Source organism: Corapipo altera, unplaced genomic scaffold (genome assembly GCF_003945725.1).
Source record: "Corapipo altera isolate COAL_440 unplaced genomic scaffold, ASM394572v1 55, whole genome shotgun sequence".
NCBI lineage: Eukaryota > Metazoa > Chordata > Aves > Passeriformes > Pipridae > Corapipo > Corapipo altera.
In genome coordinates this window covers 13,085,103-13,108,432 of record NW_020884882.1, presented here as the reverse complement: position 1 = coordinate 13,108,432, position 23,330 = coordinate 13,085,103, and the positions used below count along the sequence as shown (strand labels likewise).

The following is a 23,330-nucleotide window of genomic DNA, read 5'->3' as shown; positions in this document are numbered from 1 at the left end:
GACTACCACAGCTGGCAATGCCAACAAACTGAACACCAAATTTGGGAGATGAGAACTGACAGTCAACTACCTTAAAAATCGTGTTTTTCTTTTCAGTATGTTGTTCCTATTGTATTTCTTTTATGTTCACCTTCAATGGCTACTAACATACCAAGCCCAGGTCTTTGTTTTTTTTAAATGAAGCAGATCTCCTGACATCACTGGGAACAGAAGTACGGCCTGAACAGAGGAACCAACAGTTACTCTTAACAGTGTCTGGTAATGAATGAGACAATCCCTATTAACTCTAGTTAATAACCACAGTTTCACAGCCTATAAAAGTTCTGCTGCTTGGCAAAAGAGGAACAGGCAACCTCCAATTAACTCTTTCCTTCTTGTTTAAATATAGTTTCCTGTGCTTACTGGTGACCAAATCCTGTTTGCCTAACTCATGAGAGCCCTTCATTTTAGTCAGAAAACTCTTGAGAATTCAGCTTTTATTCAAATAGAATCTGAATTCGACTTCAGGCGCTCTTATGGCCTTAATGTCACTAGGAAGGAGTCTGCAGCTTGTGCCAAGACATTCTATTTTCTTCCCCACCAGGTAAATCCTCACTGGGTAACAGCTGGAAAAGAGCTGGATGACTGACAAACATGAATCCAACAACTGAAAATAAGCAGATTGATCTGTTATTCCCATTCTTGCCAGCAAGTGTTGCTGTCTACCAAGGGAAAGCAAGAATGAAAAAAAAAAAACCAACAAAAAAAGGTATTGCTAAATTTCGTTATTATGTTTGTACCCGAATCTTTCCATGCACAATTCTGATTCATCAGTTGAAACTCAGTGTGGCTTCAGAAGAATGTGCTTTCAATAGCTTCTGAAAGCAGAAAGCTTGTAGACTATTTTCTGAAAAAAAAAGAACATGCATATGATCTTCTGCAGTGTTGATAAGCACATAGCAAATGCCCAGGGAGAAAATTTGTGTGGGGAGATAACTGCAGAAACTATTCTTAGTAACAGAGTTCTGCATCTGTTAAACTAACTCTGTTGGCACTGCGCTGAAAATTTATATTCAGGAACACGTGTTCCAAATGTTGTGAAAAAGATACTATTTTAAATTCTGGTTTATGTAACCTGAAACATCTCTGAGAGCTCATGGAGGTATTTTCATTGCGTATGGAGAAGGAGCAGAGCCTGGTGGAACCCAGCACAGCAGGGACTCACAAACAAGGGCCGGTGGTGTGAGGGCAGCAGAAGCCCACACGTCAAAAACACAGAATAAGGCAGAGCAAAGCCCCAACACCCATAGAAACAGGTTACACAGTCACAGGCCTAAGCATGGCTGAAAACTGTGGCTTTAAAACTGGGGTTTTGCTGGTTAAATCACTGTCACTCAGCAAGGGGAACTGATATTTAGCAAAACATTTAAGCAAATCCGTGATGTACAGTATACCATGACATTCCAGCAACACAGGACTCACAGGCAGCCAATAAGACCCTTAAGAGGCCTGCAGATGAAAATAATATAGTGCAAGTTTCATGTGTGACAGTGAATGAGATGAGAAACTTCATCTGAAGACAATGAAGCAGAGCCCCTGTTTAATAAACAATTTAACTTATCAAGTTTCAATATTTCTCTTAGCTGTCTTATTTCAATTTGAAAACTATCTTTTGATAGGAGAAATGTTCATTACAGAGGAGGGTTTTTTCCTTCTAGTCATTTTTTTAGGTCCTCCCATAGCATTTTATTTTTGGGGCACTATGAGAAGCTGGGCAGAAGCTTTCTCTCTCCCCAGTACATCAACAGTGCCCCCTAAGTTAGACCAAGCAGAAACCACGGCATAGTACTCTTTTTCTGCAACTCCTTTGTGGTTATGTCTCTATGTATAATTGCTGTCAAATGGAGTAAGGCCATTCACCTCTAAACCCGTGGCTGAAATCTCATCAAAGGGCTGAGAGCAGTCTCTGTGTTTGACACCATCTGAGACCACTGTGGCACCTTCCTGCAGTTCTGTGACAACATGAAAAATTCGTTATCCCACTCAGGAATAACTGGGACCTTTACTTGTAGAGCAGTTGTAGAGAGGTCAAAGCCTGAAGGGATTTTGGAGAAAGCAAGCAAAAAAAAAAAAAAGAAAAGAAAGAAAAAAAAAAAAAGGCCCAAAATATGTAGGAACTCCAGCAAAAACTCTTTTTTACTCAGTTAAACAGCCAAAAGCAGTATTAGACTGCACTACTCACACCAGACTTGCTCATAACCCCTTCTCCTGGCTCCCAGCATCCATATTCTGGTACCCAATTTGAAAGACAGCCTCCCTCTTTAACCACCCTCTGTTAAAATGCTTGTTCTAAAAGCTGATGGTACAGACAGGGCCCTACACTAGTCGCAGAGAATGTATTTTTTCCTGCTAAGCCATCCTCATGGCAACAGCCAGAAATACCCTTCAGTAACCCGTACGTGTCAACAAGCTCCATTCCAGCCCAGGCTGTTTGGTATAGCAGTTATTTCACAAGTCTCTGGTGGGACTGTAAATTCTGGCAGTGTCAAATACATTTCCTTTTATTACAAAACCCATTTTGAAGCCATCAGAAAGATTTCTCATTTGTAAACTAGCACTTCTATATTTAGAATATTACTTGGATTACAGATTTATTTTTTCTTCCTGACACTGCAGAAATGGAGAAAAAGAAAAGGCAGGAAACACTAGCAGAGGCAAACAGGCAACTTTTCAAATACTGGAAAAAGGTTTAAGTTTTTGGAGAAGGAGGTTGTTCCTCTGCATTTGAAGGAATGGCCCAATTCACAACTTCCAGATGAAATACTGTCCCTGACTTCACCCCTCTGTAAAATGGAAACTCTTCCTCTGGCCAGGCTAACCTGCAAATGTGACTTGTGGTCTGCTTCAGAAAGCAAAAGGTCAAAGGTCTTACAGGGATGTGGGGTGAAAAAACAAAGATGCATAAAGTACCCATTCAGGAGAGGACCACTCACTTCCATAACTCCTCATTTCTTCTCTGCTGAAAGTATAAATGCTGAAAGTCTACTGACCCCTCAGCCAGACCAAGGTAAGCAGATCCCCCTCACAAGGCATCTGCTCCTTAAAGACAGGAGTCTTTTAGAAGTACTAGACTAAGTTGTTTTAACATGTAGAGTGAAGTTCATCATGATGTTGCCTTTGCAAGTCAAATAAAATATGAAAAATAGTTGATGGAAGTACAGATTTCAGTTTTTCAAGTGAACTAACACATTAGGAGAATAAAGGAGTCTCCTGTACGTGCCAAGATGAGCACAGCTTGGCACGACAGACCTCTAAATAAATTCTGAATCAAACTAAAAACCATGACTGACAGGATAATGACTAATACCCCATGTAAAGCAAAGCTCTTTTTTATGGACTCAGGAGATTTTGATGTTTTGGACTGAATTCTCCCAACTTAGATGCGCTTTTTTTTTTTCATCAATTCTGGATTAACTGGCTCAATTATCCTCTCAGAGTAAACCATATCCAAGCTTTTGATTCCTTGACTAAAACCTGCTCTGCAGCTAAAACTAATACCAAGGCCTACCCAAACAGCTTGGTACAAATAAACTGGGGGAGGGCTGCATACATTAGTTCCCAGATCTCTGGATATACTTTTTTAGGGGGAGGGCACTGTTCCAATAGTTTCTTAAAATTACAGCAGCAGAATAGTGTGAAGCTGGGTGGCACAGAGCTGCCAACACATCAAGCATTTGCAATGATTCATAAGTCCAGACCTGGACAAGTTGTTCCCGGATTTGAAACGAGAGAAAGAAGGAACTAGACATCCAACCTGCCAGAGCTCAGCTGACTGGTACCCAGATTCCAGGTGCTGGGTGAATTCATGGAATAATCACAGTCATAGTCCATCCAGTTCAGCACCATGTCTCAAGTCCAGCTACTCTCTAAGCTCTGCTCTGCTTGCAACCCTCCAGCATCCACAGTAACTAACTAAGAGACAGAGTAACCCCAGTCCAATTCCCTTCAGTATCTCGTCTGTCCATGATCTTTTAAGTCCAGTAGCACCAGCTACTTCCACAGCCTCCTGAGTAACCAAATTCATGTGTTTACTACCTGTTTAAGCTTATTTTTCCCCCTACAAACCTGTATTATTGCATTTCCTGTGTTTGCTTTTATTTTAATCTAAGCAGGTATCTTGCTAAACAATGGAAAACTGGTTTGCATCTTGAAGTCATAAACATTAACTGGTAAAAGATAGAATAAACCAAGAGAACAGCCATTTGTGAGGGACGACTTCGACAGTTCAGTATTTGTATTCAATCATCATCTAACTTCTCTGCTATGTATTTTTTTGAATGAAAACATTACCATAGTTTCCCATTTATTGAACACTAATCTTTGTCTGGTTTTCCTATTAAACCTTTTTCCAGGCTTCCATCCTCCCTTTCCCCACAGAAAGGGTCTTTGAAAAGTTTTTATCAAATGTAATGTATAATTTAGCCTGATGTAGCCATTTCCAGATGGCCTCCAACGCAATGAATTTATGCACTCACCATGAATTTTCCAATGGAGAAGAAATAAATGGAAGCAAGACAGGATTTCTAAAGCAAGAACCTTGCAAGTACCTCAGGAATTACGATACTTCGTTTCTTCTAATAAAATTCACAGAGATACCAAACACTTCCAGTGACTTCACCCTTGTCTCTAACCCAAACAGCTTTTTCATTGAAAGAGAGCCACAGCACATGCAGGTATTCAGACTGTTGGCACACCTTTCTGGAATCTCTTGCCTGAAAATCCAGCCATTAACATATGGAGGAATTGGAGCAAGTGCTTCTATTTTTATCATACACCATCTTTTCTGAGTTATCATTTTCCCTGGATTAAAGGTATTTGGCAAAACAGACAGAAAACCATGAATTAGGATCAAGAATTACAGCACAGAGTTTAGCCTTCCCATCAGTGTGATGGTACTGTTTTCTCTGCAGAATCTCATTCAAGTTGTATGCTGCACAGTACAAATATTCCTGCAAAAGATGCTCCTGGACAGCACTATCAGGCAGCTCCTACAGGAGGGCAGTCTGGAAAGTCAGGAGACAGATCTCCAGGTTCCTGTCTGACACCAGAAGCCAATATTTTTCTGGTTTCATTACAACAGGTTTTGTCACTTCACCACAGACGCTGCTTCCTTTGCATGTCACATCTTAACTGAGATCCTACACCTGTCCAAGGCCCTGCTATTGTGAATCTCTGGACCATACTGAACCACCACAATTACCCAAGGGGACAGGGCTGGGATCCAGACCCACGGGTTCCTGATGCTCGAGAAGAAAACCTGCAAGCTGGTCACCAGAAACGCCACATTCCTCCAATGATGATAAAAGCTCAGCACTTTATCCCACTTCCAAAGGTACCTTCTCAGAGGTACCTCCAAGTGTACCTGCCCTGCCAAGTCCGCCAAGAGCTCTTTCCTGGGCAGGACACTGACCAGGGTTTTGCCAACAGCAAGGCAGTGGGTGCACTAGGACTCCATCCCATCACGCTGACAGCTCTGCCTCATTGTTTCCCCCTTTAGCCATCTGCTTCTCATGTCTTATTCTCAGACTGCAGATCTGCTGTGAAGCAGCCCACCACCTTCCTTCGAGCTCACACAGCACCTACCAGCAGCACAGGACACTGGGTCCCAGCAGGGATCCTTAGCGTTACAGTAGAATAAGTCACAACACACAGAACAAAAGCTGTTTACAGAAGAGGTTGTTGTTGGAGCTTCCCAGATATACTGTTGACAAAATAATGTCACATTTCATCATAATTTCCCTGATGTGTGCCAACTACAGAGGAGCCCTCTGCAACCAGAACACCTCCAAAGCACCCTGTATCAGTTGTCGGTCTATACTCAAAGCTGCTGAGGAGAAACAAGGTTTATATTCTGATTAATTGTTCAGGATGAAAATATGGGCTCTGACATAATGTAATAGCTATTTTGGCACAACTTTTGAGGAGCATGAGTAAGCAGCCTCTCCTAATTGATGTGCAGATCCTGGAGTGGGTAGTAACTGCATAATAGCTTCATGTTGTCTTCTGAAAGTTAACACAGATGTGAACCCTGTCAAACTAGTCCACAGTTACCAGCAGCAGCTACTCACTGGAAGAATTTAACCCTGTTTCATCCACTATCTACATTTTCTGTCTTTCACGGAAAATGGATTAACACAGGAAGACTTGGACATTACAGTTGCAGTCAATGCAAAGGATTCCAAGCCTCAGGGGTGGCAGGAGGGCTCCAGCAGCCCATCAAAATCCCAAGTTGCCATTCAGCAGCTGAGCAGCCAGAGCAGCCACGTGTGCTGTGAGAGGACAGTCAAGGTGTACTAAAAGAGCTTAGCTTAGTCTGTGGTCAGAGAGGTTTGTGTTAAACCTGCATTACGTGATATTTGCTACAAACCAGGACTTTGCACACAGATAACTACTGCAGCAGAGCTGACAGCAGTAAATTATTAGTCAGAATTAACTAAACTATGCTTGAGCTGTAAGATGATTAGCTCAGTGAGCCAGTATATTTGGGTCATGGTTCCTATGGAGTAAGCATAAAGCTCAAGAAGAGAGAGGCCTGGCAGGTTAACAGAACACTAGCATATGTTTCTCATTCATTTAAGAAATTCAGTATGACAAGAATCAGTCACAGACATCAAACTGGACTCACTGGTAAAGGTATCTGCTGGCTGTAAGCATGGTACCCGTCACACTTTCTGCTGGAATGCTGATTTTAAGACATTCAACCGCATAAAAAGAAACAACCACAGGCCAGCAACCATACAACTCACACACCAGTTTTATCATGTTTTTGTAAGGTCAGCAGTATGGTTTCAAGTTCCATGTAACCCAACATAACTGCAAGCTACTACAGCAGGAGGAGTCTTGCCCACAGTCCGGCTCTCAACCCTCCCCTGGGTCGGGTCTTATAACTGTGTGGCCATAGCACGAGTCAGTTCTGTAAGCAGATGGAAAATTTTTTTATTTTGAGCATGTGTGGTCCTTTCCCATTGAATCAGCAAGATAAGCCAACTCTCCTTACAGCCATTTAGCAGCCAGCTCCTCCACAGGACTGTGGCTGAAGGCACAGATGGGCAGGGCCAGACCTTCCAGCAGCAGCCAGAGGAGATCAGGTGGAGCACAAAACCACACCCCGCCTAGTGCAGAGTCCTTCTGCCAGCATTTGTAAGGTGAACTTTTACCCCACATTACTGCCTTGGAAATAAAGTAGCCAAGTAAGTGATAAGAGGCTATTTTTTCCCTTAAATCGCTCAAGTGATAGAGAAGACAAAGCCTCTGATTTCACATACCTAAGCTACAGAGGAGATAACTGAAAAAACATCGAACCTCCTGCATCTTTGCCTCTGACATCTACTGAAGCAGACAATGACAAATAATTGATAAAAGTGCACTTCAATATGGGAATGCACATTACAGGGCAAAAGCATGATAGACAGCATTGCTCTGCAATGCTTTTGTGTTCATGTTCATGTTCTGAACTGGAGCTCTTACACAGTCTCCGATTCCCTGACCAAAAAAAGGTGAGTAACCAACATTTTGCACATGCAATGTTCAGTAGAAAAGGGGAAAGCTGCCCCTTATCCCTGAGGTCACCCAAAACTCCTGGGCAGCAGAAACTGGTGCAGTTTTCCAGGCTGTCTGAAGACCTGTACCTTATATCCAGAGGCAAGTCAGCCTGTATGAACTGGTATGATGCCAGCAGTCCAGCCCTGAAAAGCACGGGACTTACCAGCTGGCACATACTCCACGCACACGTGCAATAAACCTGACACTTTCTGGGGGAAATTAAACACCTCTGCCCTTGCACAGCAGCTCTGCTGCAGCACACAGCTGTACTCAGTGCTGAGAGCAGTTAAACAGTCTTGCCAGAGGAGCTGGGGACTTTTCTTTGTAACAGTAATGGCTGTGGTAGGATGTAAAATATGGGTACTACCAAATAAATCACAAAGACCAGGTCAATTTTTGTGAAGGAACTCTGCTGTCTGCAGGTGTAATTCTCCTTCCATGTACCACCCTTCTGTGCCTCTCTCCCACAATAAACTCTGCAGAATATCCTGGAGTTTGGGTTCAGTCTTCAGTTCCAGCAGAGAAGGGGATCTCAACTATTAGTCTGTATCACCGAGCTGAACCAGGTGTCCCTCCATCTTTGTACACTCTTCTCCCAACCTCTGCAAATGCCTCACACCTTTTGGAAGTTGTACTCAGCCATCCCAAGCCCAGATTTCACAAAAAGCTGTACAATAAACCTAAGTGCAACAAAAAGTCAGTGTGCAACATCAGAAATCCTGACTCCATTACTAATTCCTAATTTAATTCAGAACATCCCTTAACCATGCAAATGCAGAAGCAAGGCGGTGCCTTCAAAACGCTTTTCATTAAGAACTCAGCATTTAGCACAGCTCTTCATAAACTGCATATAATCAAATTTCTGCACTACCCTGTTTCAGCTTCTCATTACTGCATATCTTTCATGTTTTAATTCACATGACATTAGATTTGCTGCACTAAATGAGCACCTTCTGAACTCCAGAATAAAATGGAGGTTAATTACTAAACCAGATTTTTAAGTGAGAGTAAAACTCTATTAATGCCTAAAGCAATGCTAAACTTGACAACTTAATTGAAGTTAAGCATTGCAGAGTTAAACTGCCCCAACAGCTTTATTCAAGCAGCAGCTCACACAGCGAGACCTCCCAGGATCCAGGTGACAGGATTCCTCCTGCTCCAGAATCTTGCATTTCAAGTGAGATACTCCAGTGGCATTTTGTGATGGTCTTGTAAGCAGATATCCAGAACCTCTCCCCCCATCTGCTTCTCACCTGCCTGGAACACACCACTGAGCCTTAGAATAAAGGAGGGAAGACAAAAGCAATGAAGCAAAAAAAGCTCTCAGTTCAGGTAGTACACCCAGAGGCAAAAACTACTGTCAAGATCTGCCAACATTCAGCATTCACAGGGTGTTAATTTTGTCACCAAAGCACCTAACAGCTAACTAGGCCATAAGCACACTGAGAGTGCAGCTATTGCTGTCCACTGCTTACCATCCAAAGTCATTCCCATTTACACAGGAAAATCCTGAAAGGACTGCATAAATGTAGACATCATCCTCATCTACTAACCTGAAATAAGAAGGACCATTGAGTCTAGTGGGTCTCAAGTTCATCTGGAGCTTCAAGATGGGATTACATAATCAAGCCTCTTCCCCAGAAAGTGCTACTTTGGGAAACCACCTCTAACTTTCTGCTTATTTCTCAACAGTTATTGTAAATGCAAAAGGAACAAAGTCTGGAGCAGTAAACATGGTTTATTTTCTACACTTGACGTTATGCTATTGCCAGTCAACTCCAATCATCCAAACATGTCAGAGCTTGAGAATACAGAGAAATGAATGCAGCCTCAGAAAACACAGACTGGAGACTGTAGCACATGGTCATCTCAATATCTGATACCAAGTAAATCAAGTAAGACTGCTATGGCCTAGGACTGGACTCTTACTTGCTATTGGCAGTGTCATTACAGATTTTTATTTAAGTGCTACACTTTTTTTTTTACCCTGGAAGAAACCTCTGAAGTAAACTTTTCCAGTCATTGCAGTAAACTTTTCTTTAAGCTAAAGAACATATTCTGTAAGATCTCTGATTTGCTGGCACTTGAAGCTGCCAAAAGCAATCTGCACAAAACTGAAAAGTAGTCCTAGACAGTCTAGACAAGATCAGTCCCAACTGAAGATTAGATACTCAATTCCACGTGATATTTATTTAATATACCTTGGCTGAAGTGCATTGTATGCTGTCCTGATGAACAGAAACAGCTATAGGTCACAAAAAGGCACTTTGTGCATAGCACACTGAGGAATCGTTTCTAGATTTATCCCAGAGCATGGAATGGCCAAAGTTCATGTTTACTATTTTAGAAGTAATTTCAAATTCAGTGTATGAATTCATAGCTGACAAGTTAGTGCTGGTGCATCAAAGAGCAGGAATATTTTAGTCACAGCCTCATGGAACTATTATATGTTAAACAGCCAAGATAACATCACAAGCGATGAGCATCTGTCAAATGCTTTGCACAAACAACACCAAGGCATAGTTTTGCAGCACTGGACACAACCTCTGCACTGAAGTGCTTATTAAATGCAACGTTATGTTGAAGGGTGCTTTACATCTATCCACAATGGGGAATGGTAGAGTTGAAAACTAGTCTGTCTCAAACAAGAGGAGTAAGAAAACCTTGAGTCACGACTGAAAAGGACACAGAAGTTTTGCCCAAGAGGTCTTTAACTAAACCTGTACAATCCACTGCTTTTAGGGCAAATCCCAACAGTTTAGATAAGAAACGTAGCCCCCTGTCTTACTTCAAAAACCAAAGCTGAACGAGTGTAGTTTGTGCAGCCGCCTGCATACTCCACACTGTGATACAGAAGTCAGAAAACAGTCTATGTGTAACTCAGAAAAACCCTGCCAAAACACAAACAAAAAACCCCACACTTTTTTTTACTGTGAGGGTCCAATACTGGAGCAGGTCACCCAGAGAAGTTATGAAGCCTCTGTCTTTGGAGATACTCAAAACCCAACGTGACATGCCTCTGAGCCACTACTCAATGATGAGCAATGGAGCTGGACAAGATGATCTCCAGAGGTGTCACCTCAATGACTCTGTGAGTCTGTAAAGCCACTGGGAAAAACTTCAGAATGTTGGAAATAACCCTATTCCAAACCTTCAGATCCTGCCCATGTGACACCCAGTAGCAGACTTGACAGAGTTGTGGTTGACTTTGAGAACAGCCCAGTTTGCATCCAGAAAGCTGTGGTCACATCCAGCTCCTTTTCCAGAGGAGCCACAAAAGCACTTGCTATCACAGTAGGCAAACACACATGTGAGGGCTAAAGGAACTGTTCTTCATGATATAAGCACATGCAAATCTTAATACTTATCTCAAACGATATCATCAGGATATCTGAAACAAATGGGCAGTTAAGTCTTTTGGAAGAAAAACAAACAACAAAACCCCCAGCTGATAGTGCTCATCCTCTGCTAAACAGACTATACGGAAAGTCAGTTAATTCTGCATCTCATGTTGAAAAGATTATGCATTTATCTTTTTCTAGTGGGATTTTTTACTTTTCTAAGTAGTATTTCAATGAAAGTGGAACATATTAAAAGCACAGTGTCAGGCTCAGAAGTACATCAGATTTAACAGCCTGCCATATGCTGAACACTCTTCTCCCAATCCAACAACACGGATTTCAGCTCAAACCAAGAGCTGAAACTGAAGCACAAACAGTCTCAAGCAGCACAGCTCACATGCTTAAGGCCTGTTGGATCAGGGTAGAGCTCTCTTGTGTTCAAATCTGCAAGTACAAAACCAACTGAATTATTAAGTATTCCGAAATAAAGACTATGTGGAAGTGTTGTGTTGGACAGAGGTCTAATCAAGGTGGATCTTTAAACATATGCTTAACTTCAGCTGGCACTGAATGCTGATCTCTTTCAAAATAGCCTCAGCCTGAACACTGGATGCTTTCTCAGCTTGCAGCTCCCACTACATCAAGGATCTAAAGTACATTTGGGGGGGGAGGACAGACAATGTAGGCATTTGCTCAGGAAGAATGCTTTTGGGAGATACTACATATTATTTTAATATTTGAATTACTTTTACAACCTCAAACAAGCCCAAATTGTTTCTAAAATTCCAGCACACAGACACTTCCCTGAATTTGAACTCAAATTCTCATCTTCATCTAAAAAAGATGCCAGGGAACAGAAAAGAGCCTGTTCCCAAAAACTTTGACAAAATTCAGTAAAATTGTCCAGATGATTTTCATTCCACAGAAAATACCAAACCAGCAGTTTGCATAGCACAGCATTTTGTAAATACACAAAATAAAGAGAAAACAATACACAAGTGGAAAGTGCAAATGCTGAGCCCATTATATTTTTGTTCCAGCAGAAATGCAGCACAATCAATACCATCTTCCAGTTCTAGAGCACCCATCTTTCTGCTGCCAGGGGCGCTCTGCAGCTCTAAGTGCCACCAAATAAATTGCACACAGCTCCTAGTGCAACCATTATTTTTTCCTGTGCTACATGCAGAAAGGAGGAACTGCATTCCCACCACTAAACCCCCAAACCCCAGCATTCCCTATAGCACAAGAAGCCAAACAGCACCTACTGAATAACTCATGTACTTTGGATGACTCTGCAAGCAGCCAAATTTAGCAAATTTGCTATTTTCTCCACAGCATAGTCTGATTCTGTGGCTCTTTAAATACAGGGGAAACTGTCTTAGATTAAATAGTCATTAGAGATTTAGAATTTCAAGAGCTGTGAAAGTCCTTGCCACAAAACACGAACCCACTGAAAAGAGACGAGGACAGATACTGCAATTTTCTATGCTGTGCTATTTAATAAATCTCAATGCAAAGGAACTAAATTACAGATGGGAAACAAGCATCACATAATTGTATGACAACACCTGAAATCATTCAAATCCACCGCCAGCAGAATCAGAAAACTGATCAGAAAGATCAGCAAAAGATGAGCCATGAAAAAAAATATCTCTGCAGTTACAGATGGATTCATCCTTTTTCCATGGCATCTCATGGCATCTCACTAAAATGCTTCATAGCAACGGGACAGGAGTTATCCCCTGGCAGAGGAGGATACCAGTACCACATAAACCTGGAGCCCAGAGTACACCTCAGAAACAATAGGAGAAAACAGGCGAGGGAGCAAACCCAGCACTTAAACTGAGTTTCTTAAATTGTAAGAAATCACTAAAGCATTTCTTCTGTAGGTCATTAATGTTTTTTCACACGATGCTACTGGTTTCCCTCATCATCCAGCCAGGAGGGCAGAGACAAGACCATCACCAGGACCTGCTGAACGTTGCACCACTTGCAGTCCTTGCAGACAGCAGGACCTGTCAGCGTCCATGTGTCCCTGTCTCTGTGCCTACCCAAAATAGCTGCCTAGAAGAAGCTCTGGGTATGAAAATGGTGGGATCACCATCAAGGTGGCTTCCTCACTGCAAGAGCCACCTTTTCTCACCAGCCTCCTTTCTCGGAGCTGGCGCCCAGCGCGACACTCGACACAGCATTTGGGAACACAAGATCACTGGACCTGTTCCTCTGTAGGTCTATTTATAGTCTCAAGTGGTGCTGCAAGTCAAAAGCCCAAATGGTCAACAGTTTCAAAGAGCAAGTTCCTAAAGATCCCCACTGAGAGCCAAGAACACACCTGCCAGATCAGAGCAAGAGACCACTGAACATAGAGAGGAGGGAAGTTTTGTCCTGTGGAGATCGTGGTACCCCAGCACAACTCTTACAAGCACCTTCATTAGTAAGGCTAAGTGAGGGATAATTAACCCTCCTCCGTGAACAAGGACTCCTTTGGAAAGACAACAATTACTGCCTGCTCAGAGGGATCTCTTCCAGATGCTGTAAGGAGGCTGATTCCTTTGGGAAATACCAAAAAGGTTGCAAGACCCTCCCTCAGCTCTGCAAATGTGCAGCAGCACCAGGCCCCTTCCATCCAGCCCTGTTTTTGTTGCAGGGGCAGCTTCAGGATCTCAAACAGGCAGATCCATTTCATGATTTTCTACGTTACTCAACACACTCAAAAATCACAAAGTCCTTGGTGGTCCACAGCATCTTCAGGGCTCACAGTTCCTACAGCACAGCTTTGTGCAGCATCAAAAGCTGCATTAGCTGGGAACCAAATTATCACTTGCAGAATAGTTTTGCAATTAGATTGAAACTGTAAATTATGCAACAAGCTAAATCAAAAAACAAGTTTATGATACAGACGTAATCTTATTTCATTCCCTGCCTTACATTACTCCTTTGTAACTCACTTCTACACAGATTCAAGCTTCTCTTGCTGTACCACAAATGATTTCACATTCCTAAAAATTTAAGCATTCCTAAGAAATAACACATACTTGTCGTCACTCTTAATATCCCCCTTTGCCTGAAGCTTCCTCACCAATAGATACCACTCTGAGAGGTCTTTTGGCCATGAGAGTTCATACCACCCTTCAAATTCCTTGCCCTCCTGCAACAGTTCAGGACTCTGGTTCCCATAACCCTAAAGACTTCCTCCCTTCATCCAACTATCTCTGCCCCAAATATCATCCCTCTTATTTCAAGCAGGTCCTCATATTTCATGCTGTGACCTCAACTACAGAGATTTGGAAAACTAATTTTTGAGAAACAGATGGAGCTGAAAACTACCTAATTTCTGAGCACATCTTACTTGCCTCCTGGTAGAGCTGTTCCACTTTGTACAAGTAGCTATTTTCTGGAGGAGGGTGAGAACCATTCCATGCAAATACTCACTCCCTTGTGTTACACCAAGTCACTCCTGCCCCTATCAGGCTCAATCACACTATACAAGGCAAAACAGAGTAGCTTCAGCAAAAAAGACACCTCAAAGAAGTTTATTGGTTTGGGCACTCCAGAGGATGGTGGGCACTTTCAATCCTGTGTCTTGAGCCACAGTCAGGATTGGAACTCCAAACTCCTGTGTGTTGAGTGGATAAAGCTGAGGTAGGGGGATGTCATACTACCTGCTCTTCCTCATTTCTGTAAGAGCACACCTGCCTTGGGCACGTCACTCTGAGGAGGGTTTAGCAACAGCTCACCTAGAACCAACAACCAAATCTTCAAGGGACAGCGTTTGGCACCAACACCAGCCTCTTGCACCCTTCCCTGCCTGACTCAGCCAATCCCCCACTCCACAGGCTGGTGCTCACAAGCCTTCTTTGAATCCACCTTTCCCTCATGAGTTCTTTAAGGAACACAGACAACAACCTCATGCTTGGTTGGTTTTTTTTAAATTCCACTAGGCAGCAGAACACATAAAAATGAGATGATGCAACACTAAACCCAAAGTTCCCCTAATGAATACAGCCCTAAGTGTCCAACAGGATGTGACAGGTGGACAGGCAGGCGAGCTGAGCGGGGGATGAGGTCACGAAATGAGCAGTTTGCACAGCACACTACTAATCTTAAATTCCAAACTCATTATGCACAAGCCCAACAAACAAAGGAGCAGCTTAACAGATTTACAATGTACCTTCTCCAAGGGTGGAATAATTATTTATCAGATAGCAACCTTCGTGTTACAACAGCAGTAAATAAATAAATGGTCTCAGCAACTCTTCTGAGCCATGCCTGTGGCTTCGCTGGACAGACTGACATCTGGGATGTGCCTTCAGCTGCCTGAGCTTGGGTAGAATTGTAAATATTTGGTACAAATAAAAGAAAGTCTGCTAGATAGAGCAGAAACCCAAACACAGCAGTTAATGGCATCCCAGGGGACACAATGCAAGAGACCCACACCCCCCTGAACTCCTTCCAGCTTTCAATGAACAGCCCATAGGAGTTTTTTCCCTTTGTTTTTCTGTAAGATCATTCCCTCCTGCATGTGTACACATGTCAATATTATTCTGATTTCATTCTCTCAGGTTGCAACTGTTATTTATCCAGGCTGAAGTTCACAAACATTATAGAAGTAGTTTGTATTCCTAATTTGGCTTTACAGCTGCATATTATCATGCAGAGACATATCCAGAAAAAGCATTTCCAAAGTCATACTTTATACAATACTTTATTTAGATAAAGCCCAAAGAATCCTGAAAGGAAATAGTAAATGTGCACAAAACATGCTCAGCCAGGCTCTCCCACTCAGATATCTCAATGGTCCTTTTCCATCTCTATGACATTATTCCAACCTCCCAGTTAAGCTCCAGGACCACATGTCCCCGTTGCCCACATTCCCAATCTCTCCCCATCTGACAGCTTCCAAAGTCTGGTCTCATCTTCTCACCCTGAAACAGTTCCCAACTGATTTATCTCCAATCCCAAGTTTTCTAGTTAGCTGCTTCTCCTCCAGAAAGGATCACACTAATTCCTATTTTCTTCATGTGTTTACATGTTACAACAGGATGCCTGGCAGTAAGGCTAGTAACAATCATTGAATGTTCCCATCTCCATTCTACCAGGCGTCCTTCATTTGGGACAATCCAGTTGTTCCCACTTCCTACTACTTTTCTCAGATCTCCAGATCCCAAAATCTCTGCCCTACGAGGTTTCCCCCATTCATTCTGCAGTTTGTGTTGTCACATACTTGCAAAGAAGAGAAGCAGTGTCTCGGCATTTGGGTTACAGGCTATATATTATGTTATCATAGTGCTGCTTCCAGTGCCTAAATACCTCAAAGATGATCAACATCTTTTCAGAAACCCAAAATATTAATATATTCACCTGAATTTCCTCAGAATTCACCACAAATAAACTCTTTAATGTAACAGTAGGCCAAACCAGGCACATAATCCTTGCACACAAAGATTGCCTTTGTAGGTTTGAACAGATACAAATGTCCTTCCAACCCTCCAAAACTTCAGTGGTCTCTTCACAATCAGTCTCACAAGATGGCCTGAGAAGAGCAGACCCCCAGCATGCTCCACCCAGCCACACCAGCCTGAACAGAAGGTCCGGGTGGGTCTGTGCCCACTTTGTGTCAGAAGAGCAGCACAAACGAAGGTGCAACGTACCTGTGCCTCTAGATCACCGTTTTTGGGGGAGCGGTTAAGAAGAATGAATCCAGTTCTTCCCAGAGGTGGGAACAGCTGCATCATCTCCAGTGCAGCTGTTGCCCTCAGCCGTAATGTCCCTACGAAATACCAGCTGCAGGACTGGTCTCCAGCCACCTGACACCGTACCTGTGGTGTTCTAGAGCGAGAGAAAAAGGGTCTGAAAAAAAGGCATTTGGTTGTTCTCAATGCTCATTTCTGCAAGCAACACAGAATTCATAAACTCCACATCTGCAGATGTACGTCTGCCTGCATTGTAAAGGAATAATCTTCATGGGAACTGATTTAAAAAAAAAAAACTTGTTTACTGTTAGAGGCTGTTAATTACAACATTAAAATACTAGCCCGAACCCTACATTACACTTGCATTCTGTTTTACATAGCAGTATACGTAACAATCATCACAGCAAGCAGCTCTGTTGGCTCATGCTGGAAGAAGTAATTATATATCACAGGAACACATTTTTGCCCTTCAACCTGCCAGTCCAGTCCATGCAGCAGCTGCGAGCAGCAGGTCAGGGTGGGGGGAGCCTATGGAGCGTTTCTACATAATCACCACTGAAGAAAAAAAGCTAAAAACCACCAGCCCCTGGCTTGCATGCTTGGCAGAAAGCTGCTAACACAAACATTACAGCAGCCCTTGCAGCAGAGATGTTACCAGAAAAAATGAGCTCAATCCAAAGGCACTATTAGTGGTTGAAGTATTAGCTAGAAGTTGTACTGCAAGCCTTCCTTAGCAATTTCCACCATTTTTGTGCTTGTACCAGTGATACTCACACTATCCTCTTGCACTTGGACACTACTATGACCTGGTGAAGCCCACAGACATCAATGACTGGGGCCTAAGCAAGTCACAAGCTGAAATTCTGGGCAAAGATACTGGGACAGAGCCTTTCAAAAGGCATCCAAAACTGCAAGAGCCTACCCACAGCGAGCAGATCCTTGGGGTGCCTAACACTGAAAACAGCATGGAACTTCTACCTTGAACATGGGCTCGAGAACAGGCTTGATCTTTCAAGACTTAGGTTCCAGTGAGCCTGAGTATTTCAATCTTGACACTCAAAGCAGCATCAGTTCTTACAGCTGTCGCAGATGAAGCAGTTGCATTGTTATATCATGAATATGCAACAATATTCCCTTTCCCGTGCTGTTTTTTTCCCCAGTATGAAATGAAGTGTAAAATTACAAGCAAGCCACTAGTTGTGCTGTTACTGTTTAACTAGAGAAAATTAAAAAAAAGAAAAAGAAAAATCACAGTTCTAGTATGATATGATAGTGATGCAACAGTTAACTGTCCAGAAAAATCTGCTATGCCATGCTGCTTAATCATGTTGTCTTCATTCCAGCAAAAAAATATACTAAAGACAGTGTATTTTTCCGCAAACAAAAACATTACAGTCAGTACATTTCAAAAACTTTTTGAATCCAAAATAGAACGAGACAGACAATAATGGCCAAGAGCCTGACCAGTTTAATGGAAGTTGGACTCTCATTTTGTTCTCAACACCGAAAGAGCAGATCGTTCTCGGAAGACAATTAAAAGCCAACACACAATTTCAATTTTTTTAGCAGAAAAGTAAACAGAAAATTACTCCTTCTGTTTCATTTTCAAAGTCTTAAAGTATGTTGCTTTGGAAAGCAAATCTAAAAACGGGAGGACTGCATAGTTAAGTGTCAGAATGGGTGTCTCCTGTACCCTCATTTTTAAGCAGTTGTACAGATTTCTTCCCATTAAACTTTTAATCATAGAATGTGGTAAGAGGCTGGATTTGTTTGTAAAATAGCACATCTGCAAGTCTCCTCTGCTCCTGCTTCCCAGTTTTCTTCTAGATCCTGACCAAACCATACAGCAGGAATTAGTCATGCTGCCTACCACCATGCTGGGAAAGACCTCTGGTGCATTGCCCTAGGTGCCAAATAAAAGCATATACAGTGCAAAAAAGGCTCTGCAATGACTTGTTAATGACAATGGCTAAGTTCACAGCAGCCCCAAAAATTCTACACCAGCAGCTTGTGAAATTACCTCCACCACACATGGGGAAATGAGCAGTACCAGGGGCAGCCCAGCTATCCATCAACAGGGCTGCACATTCTTATTTTCAGCCATTTAAGAGACAGAATATATTGATTCAAATTATCACCTGGATTCTGTAAATCAATAACAGAATAGACAGGGAAGCCTCCGACAGGGAAGCCTCCTGCTCACCAGAAAGGTATAGATTTATTTCAAGCAGAGTGCATATGTACTTACACACAACTAACGCAGCCAGCAGTCTGATAAATAAAAAGAAAACACATGTGCTTGCTAAAAGATGCACAGTCAGTGCAGCCAGCTCGGCCTCAAAATATCTGTGCCCTCTCTGATCAGCTTGGCAGCCAAACAAAACCCTCCCGAGGAAAGCAGGCCAGGGAAGCAAAAAGGTGACGCTCAATAGTTCGTATCAAAGCAAATGCTGAACTGAATTTCATGGGCTATTTCTGTTTCCTTGCTAAATAGCAAAGGCCTACTGCAAATAACAGTGAGAGTTTTGCAGGAGAGAAAAGGTCACCCCGGATCTCTCACCACGGAAAATGCTCTGCTACAGACATGGAGCAGCACCAGCTCCCTGTGTAAAGAAACATACGGAAATACCACTTATTGTCTCCACATGTTTATACAATAGACACTCCAATTGCAGCCTTTTCTTTTAAGACTGTTTTCAGAAATAAAAAAGTACAAAACGATGTAGCGAGGGTTTCCTTCCCAGTGAAGTGAATTTGAGGTGCAGAATAAACATGGAATTATTGACTCACTCACAAAAATGTTACCGGAGAGATTTCAGAGACATACTTTTGGCTTAGCTCTACTCCCACTGACGTTGGCTAAGACTTTTACCACTGATTTCAGGCAGTGCTAGCCTACGTAGCACTTTAAGCTCAGCTATTATTACCTTTCAGTTTAAAATACGTAATGTTCCTCTCTAACAGACGGAAAAATATTTCAGGAACTTTTTAAATCTGTTCCTCCAAGATACATTTTTATTTTTTTTTTAATCACACTGAGACGCGGTTCCTGGATGCAAGAACATGTGACCTGTTCTAAATAAAGGATATTTTCCACTTCTTGCACAACTGGAACAGATATAAGCAGTAGCTTGAACAAACTGCATTGCAGAACCCAACCAGAATATAAAACACTTGAATAAGATCCATAAATAGCAGTAATATGAAAAGACTACCTCCAGTAGGCACAAACTCAATGTTAAGCCTAATGTAATCAAGTTCAAATTCAATCACGCTGCAAAGTTCATTTACAAAATTAAATTTGATCATCTGCAGGCTAAGGCACTAAGGCACTTTAGAAGAATCCTCTTTGGCTCCAGAGTAAGCCCACATTTCAAAAATATGTGCCTCTCTGGTGAAATTATTATTTCCTCAACAATCACTGTGTATTAAAAGGGAAGTTTTAACTAAATCAAGACTTCAGTGTTTAGCACAGCACCAGAAAAGAGGAAAAAAACAAAAAGGAGTGCTTTATAGAGGATCCTAAATGGATAGAAATGAGGCACTGGCTGACATAAGTAAAATATTGAAGGTTTGTAAAAAAAAAAAAAAAGGCCTTTGGACAGTAGGAATTATGAGAATTTTATAAAGACATCACTGCTTTAATAATGACAAACTCTACATCTCAATGCCATTGCTCATAAAACAAAAATAAGCTTCCTAAGAAACTATCATGCAAATTAAATGCATTTCCTAGTATTTTTTCCACTAAAAATACTTTAGTAACTACATCATTTGGGTGCTTTTTAACCAGTCTGAAAATATAGGCAACAGAAAAGAGCACAAATAGCAGTAATTTACCTGCAGGCTTTATTAAGAGCAAGGCAGTAAATTACAACAATCGACAATAATTTGCTGGCGAGGTCTCACAGACAATCCAAGTGGGCACACATTGCAGAGAACAAAAAAATACAGAGAAAAATCAACTGAATATAGAATTTTTTTGCTGCATTCAGCGCACCTGGGTTAGTTCAGATTGCCCTGTGCAGAGCAGGTTGTACAGTCTTCACCTCCAGATACCAGTTTGATACCCAAAACACCACTACAGTAAGTTAAATGATTTAAAGAATCTACATTAGCAATATGACAGATGTAATTTAAGCCTCCAGCACCCTGCTGACTGCATGCAGACATGTCAGGATCTGTGTTTACTTTTGGTAATAAAACTCCATCGATTTCATTGTACACTGCTTGTACCAGGAAAGAAATCTTATTTGCTTGTTCATTACACAAACACATACATATTTAAGTGTATGTACTTATAGATTAAAACTATTATCCCTTGTGAATGTGGTAGGAGAGGAATAAAGTATGAATATGAGGGGAAAAAACCAGATCTCATTGTCTTACTGGCTAGTCTTAAAGTCCAGTTTCTTCCCACAGTGAAAAGTGACTCTGGAGAAACCAAAGCAACTGAAACATCATCTCAGTTTTCAAAGAGATTTGACCATGGCAAATTCCACAGAACCCTTGAATGTAGGTAGGGCTTTGCCCAAGGAGCCAACTTCTGATGGGTCGAAGGGGTTTGGGAAATATGGGTGGAACTGATCTATCTCAGCCCCATGTATTCCTTCCATCCCCTGTGATTAAAGCTTTTGCTGGGCTTACATTTTAACTTGGCCTCTAGCACTCAATTGTGGCTTGGCCCGAGTTAGTACAGTATTTACTGCAAAAACCTTTTATTATTGGACCCCTTGCGGCTTTGGATTGCAGACTTGAATTATGAAATAGGGATGGAGTAACTGTGAGGGCACACTGGAGAGGAGAAACATTGAACTGGATGTCATGTATTGGAAAACAAGCAATCTGGGAGGAAGCGAATAGGAGAGTTTCACTGAGTGAAGGACAACAATATCAGCAAGGCTGAGTTAAACTGGGCAACAAAAATGTTTTTTCTTGGTTCAAAGCACTGACATTCTTACCTGTTTTTAAGTGGGATGGATTTTCTCTGTATTCACAATTTGGGCTGCTATGGTAAGCCAAGGGTGCTTCTCACCTCTTATAGTTACAAGATCAGAGAAAGCCCTGAATGTTGCTAGGAAATCAGCAGTTCTCACCAGGGAAAAGAGCAGATTGCTGTTTAGACTCAGCTCCTAACATCAGCTCTTGCCTCTGGCTTACTTGCTCCCCAGCCACCTTTCCAGAGCCAGGCTGTGGAGAGGGTAAGAAAGCAATTCCCACGGCCACAGTCCCACAACTACACCACGCTGACCTGCTGCTGTTCCACTCACTGCTCTGCAATTACTCCTGATTTACATCCACAAGGGAAAGCAGCAGGGTGATGCTGGATACCCTCGATAATCATCAGTCAGACTGGTTTCAGGCCTCAGCAAAGCTGAAGGACTACAGAAGTCCTCTGAGATACAATCATGAAGCAAACAGGTTTGTGAGCAACTTCTGCCTCCTGTTATCATCAAGCTTTATCAGCCTGGCTGCAGGGACAGGTTTATACGGACCCAGCAGAGCCCTTGACTCCTTTGCATCTTCATCTCCCACAAGACCAGGAAGACAACTGAGACTCTACCTCGAGGTAAGAGCTGTACGTGAGCTGGGCAGGCTCCATGCTGAGGTTAACATGTCAGTTCACTGTCTGCCAGAAAAACCATGGATTGTTATTCCACCCTCAGGGCTCCCTCTTCTCATAGAAGTGGGTACGTGTGGAGGGACACGAGGCAGAGGGGGGCAAGCTGGTCACTTCTCCTACCCAACATCAGGACAGATGCTGGCCTGAGGCACCAGCAGGCTGTTAGGGTGACAGACACAGGGGTCCCTTTAAACCCAAAGGGTGGGCAGTGCTGGCTCTGCAGGAGAATCAAATAAGGATGTACCAGGGAAATTCAGTATAGGGAAATTTGAAGTGACAACATTTACAAGACAGCCAAATACTCCAGTGTTTCATTACAGAGTTTATTGACATCCCCCTGAGAGAAGAGAACAACGCACTGATACATTCGGGTCCCAGAGCACCAAGTCACAGGAATTAAAAGCAGTTGCAACATCTGTGCAAGGTCAAATGCAGACCTGCCATCTAAGCTCCAATGCAGACTTGCTTTCTATGCTCCACTGCTCACACCAGGAAAGCACAAACTGCTGACTACAAAGTGGACAACCATAAAGGGAGAACTCCTGCACACCAGTTAGAACCCGCAGCTGGTGCAAACAGGGCTCCTGGACCACAGCACAGTTGTCGTGACTGCTGCACTCCACTGGCAACACAGGCACTGAACCCGAAGCCCTGTGGGTCTCCCAGCTGCCTCCATCACAGCTGGAACCCACCACTGTTGATGAACCCTTCTCTGCACATTAGCCTGGCCCCCAGCTAATTACCTTGATAATGGCAACTTCCCTGCATAACCTTACAGAGCAAAGGAGTTCTGGCAACTTTGGTTTGGTTCGATGGCCCCTTAGTCTGTATATCACCACTACCTGCAACATTCCTCAGCAGTACCATAGGTTCAGTGTGAGGCAGGGTTGCTGTGAAGACAGGCCACAGGAGGTGGTCCCAGATTTCCCAGCCCTTGTGACAGCGAGAGAATTTTTAACATCTTTTACTACAAGACTTTCAGTGTTTCTGAAACATTCAGAGGATCATCAAAAATTCATGTATTTACTTTGAAGTGAGTCTGACAAACGGTACAACCTAAAGTCATTCTAGCACAATTTTTTTTTTCAGTAT

The 23,330-nt window shown here is 42.5% G+C and overlaps 1 protein-coding gene across 4 annotated transcripts in view; it reads right to left on the bottom strand.

Moving 5' to 3' along the window:
* MITF (melanocyte inducing transcription factor) overlaps positions 1–23,330 on the bottom strand; it is a 101,956-nt gene that overhangs the window by 77,330 nt on the left and 1,296 nt on the right. The window contains exon 1 of one of the 4 annotated variants that reach the window (XM_027640183.1): positions 16,574–16,727. The exons of the other annotated variants lie outside the window; for them this stretch is intronic. The gene's annotated coding sequence lies outside the window, so the exon portion shown is untranslated. Of the gene's footprint in view, positions 1–16,573; positions 16,728–23,330 lie in introns of those variants that run through there. 4 annotated transcript variants of the gene reach the window in all.